Source organism: Gopherus flavomarginatus, chromosome 9 (assembly GCF_025201925.1).
Source record: "Gopherus flavomarginatus isolate rGopFla2 chromosome 9, rGopFla2.mat.asm, whole genome shotgun sequence".
NCBI lineage: Eukaryota > Metazoa > Chordata > Testudines > Testudinidae > Gopherus > Gopherus flavomarginatus.
This window is the reverse complement of record NC_066625.1, coordinates 45,657,877-45,674,280: the sequence shown is the minus strand read 5'-3', so window position 1 is coordinate 45,674,280 and position 16,404 is coordinate 45,657,877. Positions and strand designations below refer to the sequence as shown.

The 16,404-nt window shown below is 45.8% G+C and overlaps 1 protein-coding gene and 1 non-coding gene across 3 annotated transcripts in view; both read left to right on the top strand.

Moving 5' to 3' along the window:
• Positions 1–16,404, top strand: part of LOC127058385 (zinc finger protein 30-like) — a 338,295-nt gene that overhangs the window by 223,183 nt on the left and 98,708 nt on the right. The window lies entirely within an intron of this gene.
• TRNAK-UUU (transfer RNA lysine (anticodon UUU)) lies at positions 8,125–8,197 on the top strand. Its single transcript has one exon. It is a non-coding gene; the product is annotated as a tRNA-Lys (tRNA).

The following is a 16,404-nucleotide window of genomic DNA, read 5'->3' as shown; positions in this document are numbered from 1 at the left end:
TAAAGCAACCTCGGCTCAGTTCTCAGTTATGGTAACCTTTCCACCAGCTCTAAACTTCTCATTTGCCATTTTCCAAGTGTGCGGAGGTGTCTGCCCCCAACCAAGCAGGAGAACGATTAAGGCAGCCTTGCAGAGGCTGCACAGAACCCAGCCTATCAGGAAAGGGCTTATTGGGAGATCCAAGCAGGAGAAGGCTTGCTGGAGCAGCCCATATATAAAGGGCTGCTCGGCACAGCAAGAGTCAGTCACTGATTGGAGTTTGAGGAGGGAGGTTTGGCAGGGGAAGGGGAAGGGGAAGGGGAAGGGTGGGCACCATGCTCAGAGTAGTGCTGGGTGGGTAAGGGGTGCATGAGTGACCTTCTGGCTGAGTACTGCCAGACTGAGGCCCTGATACAAAGGCAGAGGAAGGTGCTGGGGCTGTGGGGAAGTGGTCCAGGGAAACAGATGCAGGGTTGGAGGTTCACCACTTTTGCCTCTGTAGCGGCTGACACAGATGGCTACACCCTGGACTGCAGCCGACCACAGAGGCAAGTGTCTGGGTAGAGAACAGCTGCCCCTGGGAAAGGGGGAGAGAACTGAGTGGGGCACAGCCAGAGGGCTGTGTCCATAAGAGGACACTGAAGTCCTGAGAGCGACATGGGTCCTAATGATAAAACAGATGCAGCCAGATGCCACTAGATGAAGGCACCCCGGTGAACCAGAACTAATTACCAGGATGGCCAGCAAGAGGCACCACGTGCGCTATTACACCAAGACTTAGCCGCAAGGAAGGCTCTATCTGTCTTGAACAAGCACTTAGAAGGATTCTGCTGACAGGTCTTTTCTTTTTCTGAAAAGAGATACAAAAAAGGAGCCAACAGACACACTAGGTTCAGCAAGGAAGAACTGGCAGGCCAAGCCAGGCTCTCCTGGTTAGTAGGAAGGCTCTTCAGCCAACTCTTCCCAAAGATCACTATCTAGAGACCTTTTAACAGGCACTGCAGATGCTGACCACAAAACAGGCAAAGAGATGCCAAAATAGAGTTCTTTGCTGCCTGCAGCCATCACGCTACCAGGAGTTCTGTGCATACAGAGGCCCCTGCTGGTGGGAAAAGGCTTTCGTAGAGATGCTTCTGACACCAGCCGTTCTCAAATAGTGTTTAGTGCTCTGTGTTGTGACTTCAGCATCCACAGATACCAGTTCTGTTGGGGGACATTTTTCCTGTCTCCACATTTGTCTAGTGCCTCCTTTCAACACTTGTCACCAAAAAGACCTGTTTCTTTTGCAAGCAATGTACAGCTAAGCAAAGGCAGTCTTCTCCATTTCCTCAAAAGGTCACCAAGCTGTGCAGAGAGGACACACATTCAGCCAGACTGGATCCTGAATCTTCTCTTTATTCAGCAGGTGTCCGAGAAAGACAGAAATCTACACCAAGTAGAGGTAAAAAATAGGAGTTTATTACACACAGTGCTGGCGGAGTGTCACCTTGCTTATTAGGCTCAGAGACATTTTTAATTAATTAATTACAATAGAATATATAGGTTTTCCACGAGCAGGGGAAAGTGACTGGGTAGGCAGTTCCACACCCAGGGATAGGTTTTGCAGCAAGACAAGATAAGCACATTAGCCAATAGTTAACAGATTACATAATGTCTCCACCCATGGTCTCAAGTTAGCAAGTTAACATTTCATTAATACTTTGATAAAATGTTGTTAGTATAAAATATCTATGTTGAATTCTGATTTGGGGTCCATAGAAATGGAGCAACTCCTTTGATTGTCCAAAAGGTACATTCCTGTGGGTTAAAGCAAAGAAACAGTGAAAGTATATGGCAATAAAGATTGTTTTCTGTGTGTCTAAAGGCAGGCATTTGTCCCTGGGAAGGGACGTGGAAGGATGACATATCTTATACTGACATGTGACAACTTTTCATAAACTCAAAGTTTGATCTCTGGGAAGAACGTCTCCCTACAGAAGAAACAAACACAACAGGAACAGGGATTCTTTGTTCAATCTGCAACTCTGAATAAGACACAATTCTTTAGTTCTTAGCTCCAACACCTGGCAATTTGCTGACCAGGCCTATCTTAGCAAGCAAGGCTTTCTGTTTACCCCAGGTTTCTCTTAGCTTATCACTATTTGCTAGGCCTCTAATCCTTGACCATACTCTGGACTTTGAGTCTGGAAAAGAGCTGGCACAATCCACGCACCAGGTTGCTATATAAACAGCAAATAGATTTTTAATCCTTCACATGAAGTAATGGCAAAGCTCTTGGTTCAGGCCTGTAGCAGCTATGGAATAAACTGCAGGTTCACATCAAGTCTCTGGAGTCCATCCACAGATGGGATGGGTCATTCAGTCCTTTGTATAGAGTTTCAGTTTGTAGCAAAGTCCCTCCAGAGGTATGAAGCAGGACTGAAGACAAGATGGAGACGAGGCATGAGACTTTTATAGTCTCTTGCCATGTTGTATTTGCTTTCTTTGTCCCAAGGACACTCTATCCAGCATGTGGCATAAAAAAACCTTTGAGTTCTGTCCACAGGCAGGTCCCTGCATACCTTGCTGAGTCACAAGGTGTATCTGCCTTCTCTCAATGGGTCGATTGTATAGCTGATGGTCCTTAGTGGGCCATCAAGCAGGCTAAGCAGAACTGACACCAACTTGTCTAGAGTGTTCCCCAGAAGCAGAGCACGAGTTCGAAATATGGACAGCATAGAACCAATATTCATAACGTCGACTACAAAAATGATACACATCTAGAGATAGCATCATTATAATTAGCCAATCAGAACCTCTCCATAGACCCCTTACAAAACTACCTTTCTACAATATTGACTGCAAATATAGAACAGTGGTCACAACGGTGATCTATACAGTTACAGATTATGTCAATAACGTCACAGGAGGTGACATGGCATCAGTGAGACTGATATTGGAATACTGCTTCCAGTTTTGAAGTCCTCGGTTGAAAAAGATGTTGTGAAATTGGAGCTGGGGCAGCAAAGAGCCACCAAATGTTCTGAGAGCTGGAGAAAAATGCCTTCTAGTGAGCTATTGAAAGAGCTCAGTCTGTTTAGCTTATCAAAAGAAGATTGAAAGGTGACTTCATTGAAGTGTTGAAGTGCCTTAATGGAGAGAAAAGATTGAGTGTTAGAGGGCTTTTTAATGGAGCAGAGAAATGCATAACAAGACCCAACGGCTGGAAGGTGAAAAGAGACAAATTCATATTACAACTAAGGCACAAATATTCAACAGTGAGGATGATTCACTACAGGAACAAGCTACCAAGGAAACCGGTGGATTCACCATGTCCTGATGCCTTTCTGGAATGGGTTTGCCCCAAAAGTAGCTCTTGTGTCATACAAGAGGCCTGTGATATGCAGGGGGTCAGATTAGATGCTCTAATGGTCTCTTCTGGCCAGAAAGTCGACTAATTTCTGAAAAACTGAGCATAACATTGGGAGCAGCATCTGATGTTTTCCTGTCTAGCCGGCTTGCTTCCTAGAACGAATGCTCCTTGAGTGGAGTGATCCACAGGGAGTAGCTCAAACCTCCAAAGTGCCTGGCCAGGGGCAGGACATTAGCACAGCAAGGGAGGGGTGTGGCAGTGACATCACAAAGCCCTTTTGCAGGACCTCAGACTATTGGTCAAAGGAGATGGGGACGTAGTGACCTCACAGAGAGATGCTGACATCAGCCAGGCAGGAGAGGGGCGAGGGGCCAGGGAAACCTCAGAGACTCCTGTGGCTTTGCTTCAGCAAGTCTCCTTCTCCAGGTCTCTCTTTGAGGACTTAGAGAGTATTAGGGTTCATGGACATGAGCGCCAGGAGGAACCTGTTTCGATTTTTCTCCTTCCCTTGTAGTGATTTTACTTGAAAACAGCCGTCCCTGTATAGAAGGTAAGAGCCTCCTGGAGGTTTGAAACCTGTTGAGTCTGATCCATCTGGTGAGAGTTGAATTCTAGGCATTGAAAACACGAGCTTAAGGAGGCAGAATTTTATTCCACACCTGGGATTTTGTCCCTTAGAATCACTGGGGACACTAGGGTTTGTCCTTTTTGTTCCACCTTTTCCACAATCCCTCCCTCCTTTCTCTTCGTCTCTTGCTTCTTTTGTCCTTTCTCCTGTTCCCCTCCCAACACCAGGATGTGTGTGTGTGTGTGTGTTTGTGTGTGTGTGTGTGTGTTGCGGGCGAGTGCTCTGCAGCTCCCAATGTGGGCGGTCCATCCAAAACTGTGGGGCTGAAATAGTGCTCGGACAGTGATCCCCACAGGTGACCTAGGGCATCCTTTGTGCTCTCTGCTGAGAACCCTCAGCATCCGGTCCTCAGTCTCTACCCTGATTGGCTGAGCAGGGGGTTATTGACAGGGAGGAAACTCAGGTCCTTGTTCTTTTTTAAGACCAAGGAAATAAGTCAGAACCAGTTCTATGTTTGACAAATTTTGCTGCTTCTCTGCATTAATGGTCTCTGAGCAGTTGATGATTCTCTCTAACATTGCCGTTCTCAAATACTTGCTGAATAATTCTGTCACTGTTGTCTGTCTGGAGCTCATCTGAGAGCACTTTAAGGTCATTCAATGGATGAAATTCAAGTTCCGATGGTTAGTTTGAAAATCAGGGCTCTTGTGTCTTATTCCCAACTCTGCCACTCGCTGGCTGGGTGTTCTAAGGCAAGTCAATTCTCCTTTCTCATCCTTAGCTTCTCCCTCTTTCAAGTAGAAATAATAATGATCCACTCCTACCTACTTCACGGTGGGTGGAGGATGGGGATCCATTGGAGAGTATCACTATAAGTAGTGCATAATATGAGGTGTCCTATCACGTTTACTCAGAGCAGATTATGATATAATAGATTAGCTGAAATAGTCTATTTGATTTGTACGTTTTTATTTTGAAATTGTTAAGAGCAGCTACGACTTAGCTCAGACTGAAGCATCTTATGTAATGTTTGAGATCCAAGTGTCTCCTCTTTGTGTGCGAGGAGACAATTTAACACACTGTGACAAACAGGAGATGTTTTTGTTTTGCAACAAAATATTTTTGCAAAGAACTTTTATCCCACTTGTTTTGATTTCGAGAAACAAACTGGTTTAGTCTGAATGGGATTTTCTGACAGAAACAGTTTGAATGACATTTCCCCACCATCTTGATTCCTGGGCTCTGTCCCTGCCTCTGGGGGGTTTGTTGTCCATTAGAACAGGAGTCGGAACTGGTGGCTTTTCTTTCTGGCTCTGCCACTGCTTTGCTTTGTAGGCCGTTGGGTAGGTCACTTCCCTTCTCTGGACCTCAGGCTCCCCTCATCTATCCAATGGGAACAGGGACAGTTCTTGAACTCTGGGCAGTTGTGAGCTTGAGTGAGATAAGGGGCATTAAAGCCCTCTGTGAAGGAGAAAAGGGAACTTCACAGTGAGTGGGGATCCTCTCTGTATGGCCCTAATGGGGAAGGGAAGAGATGGTGCTGGAGAGAAGACGGGCAGAAGGGGTCAAATGGGGCTAAACCAGAAATGAGGAGATTTTGGTCCTGTTAAAATATCCTGGAGTCTCATTGCTGAAGAGTCACATCTTTAGTTAGGTTTGAACCAGCAGCCTTTTAATTTCCAGGCAAAGGTGTGAACCACAGAGACTGATAACTGCCTGCTTCCCAGCTCTTTCTCAGAATCACCTGCAGTGGTGCTACTGGTTAGTAAAGAAGGGACTAATGCTGGGGTTATAAGTTCAAGCCTTACTTTAAATGCTGGTTTCTATTACCCCTGTAGCTTCCCCAACTTTTTTTGCCCAATTCACATGGAAAGTACCCTACTAGGAAAAGGAGAATAAGTTCTGAAATGTTGAAGTGGGTGCTTAGCTTGGAAATATCCACCCTCTGCTGCCATGAAGTCCAGTAGATTGTTCACTGTCAGAGAAAATTGATCTATTAGCTGCCAGGAAAGGTGTCTGGGCACCATATCTCCCTGCGTCTTCCAGTGCACCCCGGCTCGGTCACGTCTGTAGAATCTATATGCATTGAGTCGAGCTCTTTTCTAAACATTCCTAGCACAGCTGGTAGTGTCTCAGTTTCATAATCTGAAGGTTTTTGAGTTCAAGCCTCTCAGAAGACAATGGTTTTTGCTCCCCGCTTCAAATTTTCTAATGGAAATAAGAGAGAAGAAACTACAGGACAGTGTTTTCTAGGCACCCTCGCACCCATCTAACACACATACACAGAGACTCTTCTAAGGCATTAACTTTTCCTTCTCTATGGAGTTTGTATTCTCCATAGAGCAAAATATATGAAACATGCAAGTCTAAGCCTAATACAATAGGAAATTCAATACTGATAAAATCTCACCCTCAGAGATCTTCCAATAAGCTTCTTTTGCAGACTAGGCTTATTTCTAGTCTGGGCCCAATCTTTTCACCTGGCTTAATCCTTGTTCCAGCTCAGGTGGTAGCTAGGGGATTTCTTATGACTGCAACCACCTTTCTTCTGTTCTACCCCCTTATATAACTTTGGTACAAGGCAGGAATCTTTTGTCTGTCTCCTGGGGGAAAGCCCCAGGTTTAAGATGGATTCCTGTACCAGGTGACATGCTCACATGTCCTGTGAGACCCCAAGCCTTCATTCTTCCTGGCCTGACTCACAGATGGTGCAGGACAGAGCCATCTACAGTCAATTGTCCTGGTTAATGGGAGCCATCAAGAGTCCAAACCACTATTAATGGCCCACACTTTGCATCATTACAACAGGACCTCAGAGTTATTGTTCATATTTCTAGTTTCAGATACAAGAATGATCGGTTCATACAAATATGATGAACACACACAGTCGATTATAAACTTTGTAATGCTACCTTACATGCATAAAGCATACTCCAGTTACATTATATTCACACTTATTAGCATATTTTAATAAAATCATATGGAGTGCAATGTCATAGCAGGGAAAGGGTTTTACTGCAGCACCTGGGAGTAGTTGAGTTTCATGTTCAGGCTGTGGTATGAGTTTCTCCAGGTTTCTCGTAAGCACACAGGGCCCTTAGCAGGTGCTCTCGATACAGGAATGGCCCAGACATGATAAAGTGATGGGAATTGCATTTTCCTTTTTAATTTTTGTATTTCCAATGACATTTCTGTTTGTGATTTCGTTTTGCTTTGTATAACTGTGTTTCCTCCTGGATTTGCTATTTAACTAAAAAAAGAATAAGGCCTCAGGGCGCTGGATGGAGGAGTAGGCTGGGGCTAGGACTGCTGAAAGAGTGAAAGCATCAGGTTTTCTGTATTGTTTCCTGCCCTCATTTTCTGACTAGTTTCTCTTCTGCATGAAATTTGCTCAGTTGGTAAAACATCAGACTTTTAGGCTGAGGGTCCAGGGTTCAAGTCCCTGGTCAGGTATTAGGACAATCCCTCAAGATATTCAGAAGGCATCTCTTGAGGACTCTCTTCGACTTCAGTTTTTCCTTTTCAGAACTTGGCCTTTCCTAGGAAGGGCCCTTTACTGCTTGGGACTGAAGGTGCTACTTCCTCACTTGTCCACTGGCATTGCAGTCTGGAGGAAGAGAAGCATCTGGGCCTGCAACAAAGTGCTGTTTGCTGATTTTTTGAGCAAATGTAGGGCTAGAAAGGCATGTTCCCACTGGGTATTTCCTGACAGAAAAAATTGTCCCCACAGAGTCTTTCATGCCAAAAGTCACACATGCTTAGCTGGTCCCATGGTGTAAAGGTTGGTGTTCAGAACTACGATTTTTGAAATCAAAGTTCAATCCCCACTAGAACGTAGGGGTCTTTTCATTGCCAGCTAATTATCCTGGGATTTCCAAAGCTTCATCTTGCTCTTTCCAATGACATGGTAGCCTGTCTCTTGCCTGCTAGCTGTTGTGACTTGCACAAGAGGGCATGTTTGAACTGGAAGCGAGGCCCTCCCTTAGCCTCAGTCTGAATAGAGGTCAATGTACCACTGCATGAGATAGGTCAATTTTATTTTGCTTTGTATAACTGTGTTTTCTCCTGGATCTGATATTTAACTAAAAAAAGAAGAATGTCTCTGGGCACCGGATGGAGGAGCAAGATGGGCCTAGGGCTGCTAAAGAAGCAAGAGTAGCAAATTTTCTGCCCTCTTTTCTTGACTTGTTTCTCTTCTGCATCAAACTCGCACCTTTTCCTGTGAGCCTGGCTAGCTCAGTTGGTAGTGCATCAGACTTTTAATCTGAGGGTCCAGGCTTCAAGTCCCTGGTCAGGTGAAGAGGGGACATTTCCCTGTATGGTACTCCTCCAAAACCTGAAAAAGTCATCTCTTCAGGATGTAATTTCACAACAGTTTTTTATCCTCCAGAACTTGGTCTTTCCTAAAAAAGGGCCATGTACTGCCTAGGACGGAAGGGGCAACTTCCTCACATGCCCACTGGCCTCTCAGTCTGGATTAAGAAAGGCCTCTAGGAGTGCAGCAAACTGTTACATGCCAACTTGGTGAGCAAATGCAGGGCTGCACCCGCAGGGTCATCCACACCAGAACTCAGCAGAGATCTGGGTCTTCCCTATTGGTCCCATGGTGTAAGAGCAGCCCTCAGGACTTTGAATCCTGCAATCTGAGTTGAAGTCTCAGTAGGATCTGAGGACAATTCCTGTGTGACCTAATCCTGCTGGGTCTTCCAAGGCTCTGTCTTGCTCTCTCAAATGATATGAAAGCCTGTCTTTTGCCTGCTAGCTGTTGTGACTTGAGCACAAGAGGGGATGTTTGATCCAGAAGGCTGGCCATGACTGAAGTCCAGTAGGTAGGGATGGGAGCTCCATTTCCTCTGAGTTCTGAAACTGGACTGCAGCCTGGCCTAGGAGGCAGCCCTATTGGTTGACCAACTGGCCCAAAGTCATTCGGGCCGTGTTGGTGTTTCCCAGGAATGCTGTAGGGCCTAAGAGAGGGAGGCTCAATACTCCCCCCATCAGTCTGCATGGAAGAGGAGGGCTGCAAGAGTGGGCAGGTTGATGAGCTGGGCCTTCTAGCATTTAGTTGGGTACATGGTGAGGAACGCAAACTGGGAGAAGTAGTTGCTGGCCTCTGAGGAATGGCTCAGCCGGTGGTGTAAGTGGACCTTGTAATTACCTACAAAGCTGTGATGCTTAAGACCTATCTTTCGGCTACAGGGAATTTCTTCACCCATGTATTTCCCCCTGCTCCACGAGTGCTGCTGAGGACGAACATGACCTTCCACTTCTTGTGGGGCAATAGGATGTCCCTACCTAGACAGGAGATGTGTGGCTTTTCTGCCATATTAGAAGAGAGGTTGGGCCTGGTGGGCTTTGAAGTCTTTTATGGCTTTACTTTTTTGTTTTTACATTTTCAGTGGGTGGCTCCCAAGCAAGAGTTTACTCACCTGATCTTTCTTTCTTCTCCTGCTCTTTCTCAGCAAGGGGAAGAAAAAGAAGCTCTCCTTCAAGCTGAAGTCAGACGGACAACGTAAGGATGACTTCCTGAGTTCCAGCTCCAGTCCTTTGCTCTGCCAGCTGACCTATCGAAGGGCTGCCATCACTTTCTCCAGGTTCGCCCATCGATGTGTTCAGAATGGAGAGAGGTAACTAGTGGTGTTGCCCAATGGTGAGTCCTAGGACCAATCCTATTCAACTTAGTCATAAATGATCTGGAGAAAGGGGTAAACAGTGAGGTGGCAAAGTTTGCAGATGATACTAAACTGCTCAAGATAGTTAAGACCAATGCAGACTGTGAAAGTATTTCAAAGAGACCTCACAAAACTAAGTGACTGGGCAAAAAAATGGCAAATGAGATGTAATGTGGATAAATGTAAAGTAATGCACATTGGGAAAAATAACCCCAACTATACATACAATATGATGGGGGCTAATTTAGTTACAGTTAATCAGGAAAGATATCTTGGAGTCATCGTTGATAGTTCTCTGAAGATGACCATGCAGTGTTCAGCAGCAGTCAAAAAAGCAAACAGGATGTTAGGAATCATTTAAAAAGGGATAGAGAATAAGATAGAGAATATTTGTCCTTATATAAATCCATGGTACACCAAATCTAGAATACTGTGTATAGATGTGGTCTCCTCATTTCAAAAAAGATATACTGGCACTAGAAAAGGTTCAGAGAAGGGCAACTAAAATGATTAGGGTTTGGAATGGGTCCCATATGAGGAGAGATTAAAGAGACTAGGACTTTTCATTTTGGAAAAGAGGAGACTAAGGGGGATAGGATAAAGGTATATAAAACATGAATGATGAGGAGAAAGTGAATAAGGAAAAATTATTTACTTGTTCCCATAATATAAGAACTAGGGGCCACCAAATGAAATTAATGTACAGCAGGCTTTAACCAAATAAAAGGAAATTCTTCTTCACACAGTGCACAGTCAACATGTTGAACTCCTTGCCTGAGGAGGTTGTGAAGGCTGGGACTATAAGAGGGTTTAAAAGAGAACTAGATAAATTAATGGAGGTTAAGTCCATGAAAGGCTATTAGCCAGGATGGGTAAGGAATGGTGTCCCTAGCCTCTATTTGTCAGAGGATGGAGATGGATGGCAGAAGAGAGTTCACTTGATCATTGCCTGTTAGGTTCACGCCCTCTGAGGCACCTGGCATTGGCCACTGTTGGCAGCCAAACACTGGGCTGGATGGACCTTTGGTCTGACCTAGTATAGCTATTCTTATACTCTTATGAAGGGAGGGGCAGAGCTTTCTGACAGAGTTTCTGTAGTGTAGGGGTTGTCACGTTTGCCTGCCACAGAAAAGATTCCTGGTTCAAAACCAGGCAGAAACAAAATTGCTTAGTCTTCCCTGGCTGTCTAACAAAGTTCCTACTGCTGCCACTGGCATGTACCTGTGATAAACCCCACCCTTGCAGGACAGAGGGTGGGGAAGTGAGCTTAGAAAGAGCCTTGGCATCAGCCGAGGAAAGCTAGAGGATCTGGGCCAGTCACCTTTTGGAGCCTTGTGGCTTGGTGTCCTCTGCCCTGGGAGGTTGGCTGGTGGAGGCCGGCTCTTTCTGCTGTCCTCCTTTGTGTGACTTGCCAAAGGAGGAAGAGAGGCAAGAATGGGGCAAAAGAGGAAAGTCGAACTGAGGAAGGCAGGGCAGAAGCTAAGTCCCTCAGTGCGGCTAAGTGGGGTTAGTAGAGCACCACCATTCATTCTGCAAAGTCTGGGGAGGTGCGGTTGACTGCTGGGAGGTAGGATCCTGTGCCTGCCTCTTGGCTTCCCAGGGATGGCTACTTGCAACCCAGGAGAGGAAGGATGGTTCTGGGTGAAAGTAAGACAAGCAAAGCTCTGGGAGGAAATTTGGGTGCGGGGTGCAGGCTTTCTGCTCGGGGGTTGAGGTGTAGGAGGGGTGGTGCTTACTCCAGGCACTGCAACTCCCAAAGTGAAAGGTACACACAACCCTGTGACAGCAGCTCCCAGGTCAGCGGGGACAGTGTGTCTCCATGTGCCGCTGCCTGCAGGCGTGGCCCCCAGAGCTCCCATTGGCTGCAGTTCCTGGCCAATGGGAGCTGTGGAGTTGGTTCTCGGGGCAGAGGTAGCACATGGAGACACTCCTCCCACCCCAGGGGATGCTGGGACATGTCAGACACTTCTGGGAGCGGCATGGAGGGACAGAGGCAGAGTGGGCAGGGAGCCACCTTAGTGCTGCTGGCACATCTCTGCACACCCATTGGGGGTAGGGGGGCAGAGGGCTTCCATGCGCTGCCTGGAGTAATGGCAGAGCATAGAGCTGCCTCCTTTCCCGGGTCTATTACAGGAATGGGTGCTGCACTCTTTTGGCCCGCAAGGTGCAGCAGGTCAGACTAGATGATCACACTGGTCCCTTCTAACCTTAAATGCTCTGAGTCTAAAAGGGTGAGGGAAGTAAGGGGAAAAAACCCTCAAACATTCTAATACCAGGGTGACTCCACCGGCTTACAGTATAGTCCTGCCCCTTTCTTCCTTCCCTGGGTGTTTAATGACCTGCAGGACATTGATTCTCTCATTCCATTGATAAACTGGTACAATGTGACTGAAATTAAACTAGTTTCCAGCTAAGAGAACAGCATCTCAGTGTGGTAGCTAGGAAATGAAGCCAGCTCAACTGTTCGGAATGCAGCTATGCTCACCACTATACCACCAACACATCTGGTGAAATTGCTCCTTATGCTTGCCCAGTGAGACTAGACTAGAATTGAGGCATCTTCTGCCTGTTAAAATGTACTGGATTCTCTTCACAAAAAAGCCAAGCGCTTCTATCTTCACCAGGGTTTAAATCATCAGCCTTTCACTTAGCCACCAACTTTGTTAAACACAGACTCAGGTAACTGCCTACTTCCCAAGCTTGTCTGAGCAGCACCTACAGGGATACAACTGGCTAGTGAGGGAGGCGCACTGCTGGGGTTATGAGTTCAGGCATCACCCAAAGCACCGGTTTTCATTAGCCACGGAGCTTTCCACATTGCTTTGTCTCATTCACATGGAAAGCGCCATACGAGGGATATGAGAGTAAATTCTAAACTCTGAAATGCGGCGGTGGCCCATAGATTGGGATAAGGAGTTTGAAGAGAAAAAGCTCTAAGAGTATAAAACCAGACAGTCGCCAGGGGCAGATACGGTAAAACACCTCAACAGGGAGCCACGGGGGCAGGATTCACTCTCTCTGTTCGATGTCCTGAGAGGTATTTAAAGATGAAGTTAACACCATGGCTAACAGGTGACTGACACGTCTCAGGTTCAAGAAAGGAAGGGACTTGAGTTAATAGTCTGAAGATTTGCGTTATTGTCACTGTCTGACCCCCCTTCAGCTCGGAGCAGGTTTGTACATTGCTGGGTGGAACACACAGACTCCTGAAGAGCAGGGGCAGCTGTTTCCATGGCAGAGAGCCTGGCACTTAGGAGACTTTCTACGCTTGCTGTTTTGAAGCAATTCAATAAAATAACAGTGGAGCTACAATGTCTGGTCCAAAATTTCAGCCCCCTGCTGCAAAAATGCTATTTTAGGATCCAAACAGGAGGCTTTAAGTGCTAGGACACCTGACCAGAGAGCTGGGGAGGTAACAGCTGCTGACTCTGAGGGTCCTGGGCTAAATCCACTTGCAGGTGGAAGCGTTTTGATTTATTTGATTGAAAATGAGCTCCAGCTACCAGGGGAGAAGCCCTGTGAGTCACTTCCACTGGGGAGAGGCAGGAGGAGAGGGAGCAACAGGAGAAAGGCAGAGAGATTGGAGACGAGGAATTGGGGGGAGAAGAAAGAGAGAACAAAGAGATAATAAATGATTGAAGCAGAACCGGTGTCCCAACTCGATCTTGCTCATCAGAAGTGTTCAGAGAGACTGGTAGTTGCAGGTTTTCCAGTGTCAAGTCTGAACTTTGATTCTAACAATCTGAGTTCAAATATCAAGGGGATCTCCACATACCTGATCTCTTCCCCCTCCCCTTTTAGTATTAATTTTTATGTTGACGTGTTTGGCTTAACCGTGATCTTCTCTTTCCCCACCTATATTGCAATTTGGGGATTATTTTTATTTTGCCTCCCTTTTGTTCATGTCATTATAATTGTAACTGCAAAGAAATCAACAGGAGCAAAAACTGACACAAAACTTTATTTCCCCATCATGCCGGAACATCATACAAACAGCTCATGCAGCTGGAATCATAACACGGAAGGCCAGGGGATGGGAGATGCAGGTTTCCAAGTGTTCTGTCTTTCTCAGATGAAAACATTCCAGCTCCTTGTATGCCTCCATCCTGTAAGATCTGCTGGACTTTGAAACACTTATTGTCTCATTCTATTGATCACGTGATTGAAATTAAACCACTTCCAGAAGAGGAAAATCCATTATTGCATTGGCTTGGAATCAAACCCAGACCTACTGCTTGGAAAGCACCTATGCGCACCACTATACCACCAATGCATCTGGCAGGAGTAACTTTCCTACAGGCTTGGTGTGCTGGCAAAGGGGGTGACACCTGACCACAGAGTTAGTGAGCAGGCTGGATGGGCTGGAAGCTACCTGACAGCTGGGAGCAGCATTACCATAACAGAGTGACTGAAAGAGGCAAAGGTGAAAACAGAACTCATTGGGAGCTGGCCCGACCCCAGAAGAGGGGAACTGAAACTCAACTTCACTCATAGAAAAATCTTCCCTGAGAAGGAAGGGGACAGCTTGTTTTAAAGACCAGGTTTGTGTTTGTTCCTGCTACACATGGAGGGGCTGGGTAGTGCTGATTCCAGCCCCCAGACTCTGGGAGTATAAGGAACAAATTCAGGCTGCCAGTGACCTGCAGGAGGGAGATGATCTTTTGACAGTGACAGACGCTTCATCCTAAAGGCCTTTATCTGCCCCCTTCTAGTGATTGTTTGGTACAGGAATGCAGCCACCACTCCTGGGTCTCTCCTGGGGAAATAATGTTTCTGTGCAAAACACCAAAGCTTTTAACAGAAAGGAAGAAAAGGAGATGGCAACACAATGGGACTAGCATATAAGGAATGAAACACAAGATGCTTCTTCCATGTGCATTGACTTTTAACCTTGGTTGCAGTGGAGTTGTATCTATGTTGGTCCCAGGGGTCCTCTGGGGTGCCTGACATTGGTCATTTTCAGAAGACTGGACAGTGGGCTAGATGAACTGGTCTGACTCAGTATGGGTGTTCTTATGTTCTAACTGCTGTTTAGGAAAGAGACGACCTTTCAGGCTACACAGAACTGAAGCAGGGTACTGGGTGAGCTCCAAAGCTTATCTCTTTCACCAAAGGAGATTGGTCCTCGGCAAACGCGTACCCTCACCCACCTTGTCTCTCTTGGCCTCTGAAAAGTGTTTTCTCTCCACTCCCTTTGCAGAGAAGTTAAGTTTCCCTTTGGGCAACTATCAGGCTGAAGCAATTGTATTGACTGTGACACTAGAATTGAAGATTTAATATTAAAAATAAATGAGTCTAAACCTGAGGTTCTAGTTTTCACATTGGTTTTTCTAACTCAGTTCCCAATTCTCTTCTAGAAAGGCCTCTGCGATGCCTGCCCAGCCCAGCAAAAGTGGCCAGGAGAAAGCCCACAGTGCTGCTCTTTCAGGTAGTTGAAGGCTCCTATCAAATCCCCCCTCACTCAGTCAGTCCCCAGTCTGTGGCAGTGCATGGGATTCTTCCATCCTAAGTGCAGGACTCTGCACTTTTCCTTGTTGAACCTCCGCAGATTTCTTTTGGCCCAATCCTCCAATTTGTCTAGGTCACTCTAGACCCAAACCCTGTCCTCCAGCGCTTGGATTCTTTACATGCTTTCACAGAGCGAAGAGCACACGTTCCATGATTTCATAGGGCAGAGTTTTGTGCTTTCCCTGTGTGAATTTGACAGGTGGGTCAACATAGAGACACATTGTGACCTTTCTCAGGGTACTGAGGACTGTGAGTCTCCTTTCTGTCACCTGCCACAAGGAAGAGGGAGTTTTGCATTTGGCAGCTGGATGTTAGTGACCAAACGCACCAGCCTGCTGGAACTCAAGGACTCTCCTCTGAGCTACAGCAGCCACCCTAACCCCTGAGTTCCTTCAGTATGTCACCCTCTGGGGTCCAGCCCGGATCACCAGATACTCAGTGAAATCCCAGATCCTCTCCTCCCAAAGTATCCCAAGATACTAGTTTTACTGTGGACCATTGCCACTGTATCTCACACAGCACTTGCGTACAGTTATTGAACAAGCAAAAAAATTATTTAACAACTGATAGAGATTTAAACAAACTTGAGTGATGGAAACCAACTGTTACCAACTAAAAAAAGGCAGAAAATGATAGAAGAGAAAGGCCAGCACAAAAAACAGAGGGAAGAACAATAAGCTACTAAAAGGACAATGGTTGGAACTCTCCATTTCTCTCAGTCTTTGTATTGATGGGTACTAGAGCTGTAGCAACAGTTGAAGAACCAGGGTAAATTAAATCAAATTAACTTTTCAAGATTACCCATCATTTACTGTACAACTAACAAAAACAAGACAACTTTCAGTTTTCCAAAATAATTCAGATTATTACACAGTCTCTTACTCTTTAACCAATAACTTCACCTATAATTTCATTTTAATTGGTAACAACAACATATTCAAAGATCACAAATTGTTGTCATACGTTACTTTTCTTTTAATCCTCATTGCCAACAACTGAACCCTGGTTCTTATTGTGATTTCTCCCAACGTAGGACCCAACCACTTCTGTGAGTTCATATATTTCAGGCTCTTCTGCCATACGTGTTGGTGGAAGGGGTCTTCTATATCGGTACTTTTGCATCATGGAGAAAAATTCCTCTCTTTTCACACTTTCTAAACTTTCAAAGTAGGAGGAGGTAAAGAAGTAATGTAAATGCATAAAGCACAAGAGAAACCTCTCTAGTCTACATTAAAGACATTTATCGGGATAACTATATTGCTTAGGGGTGTGAAAAATCCACACAGCTGAGCAACGTAGTTACACAGCCCTAACCCCCTGTGTAGATA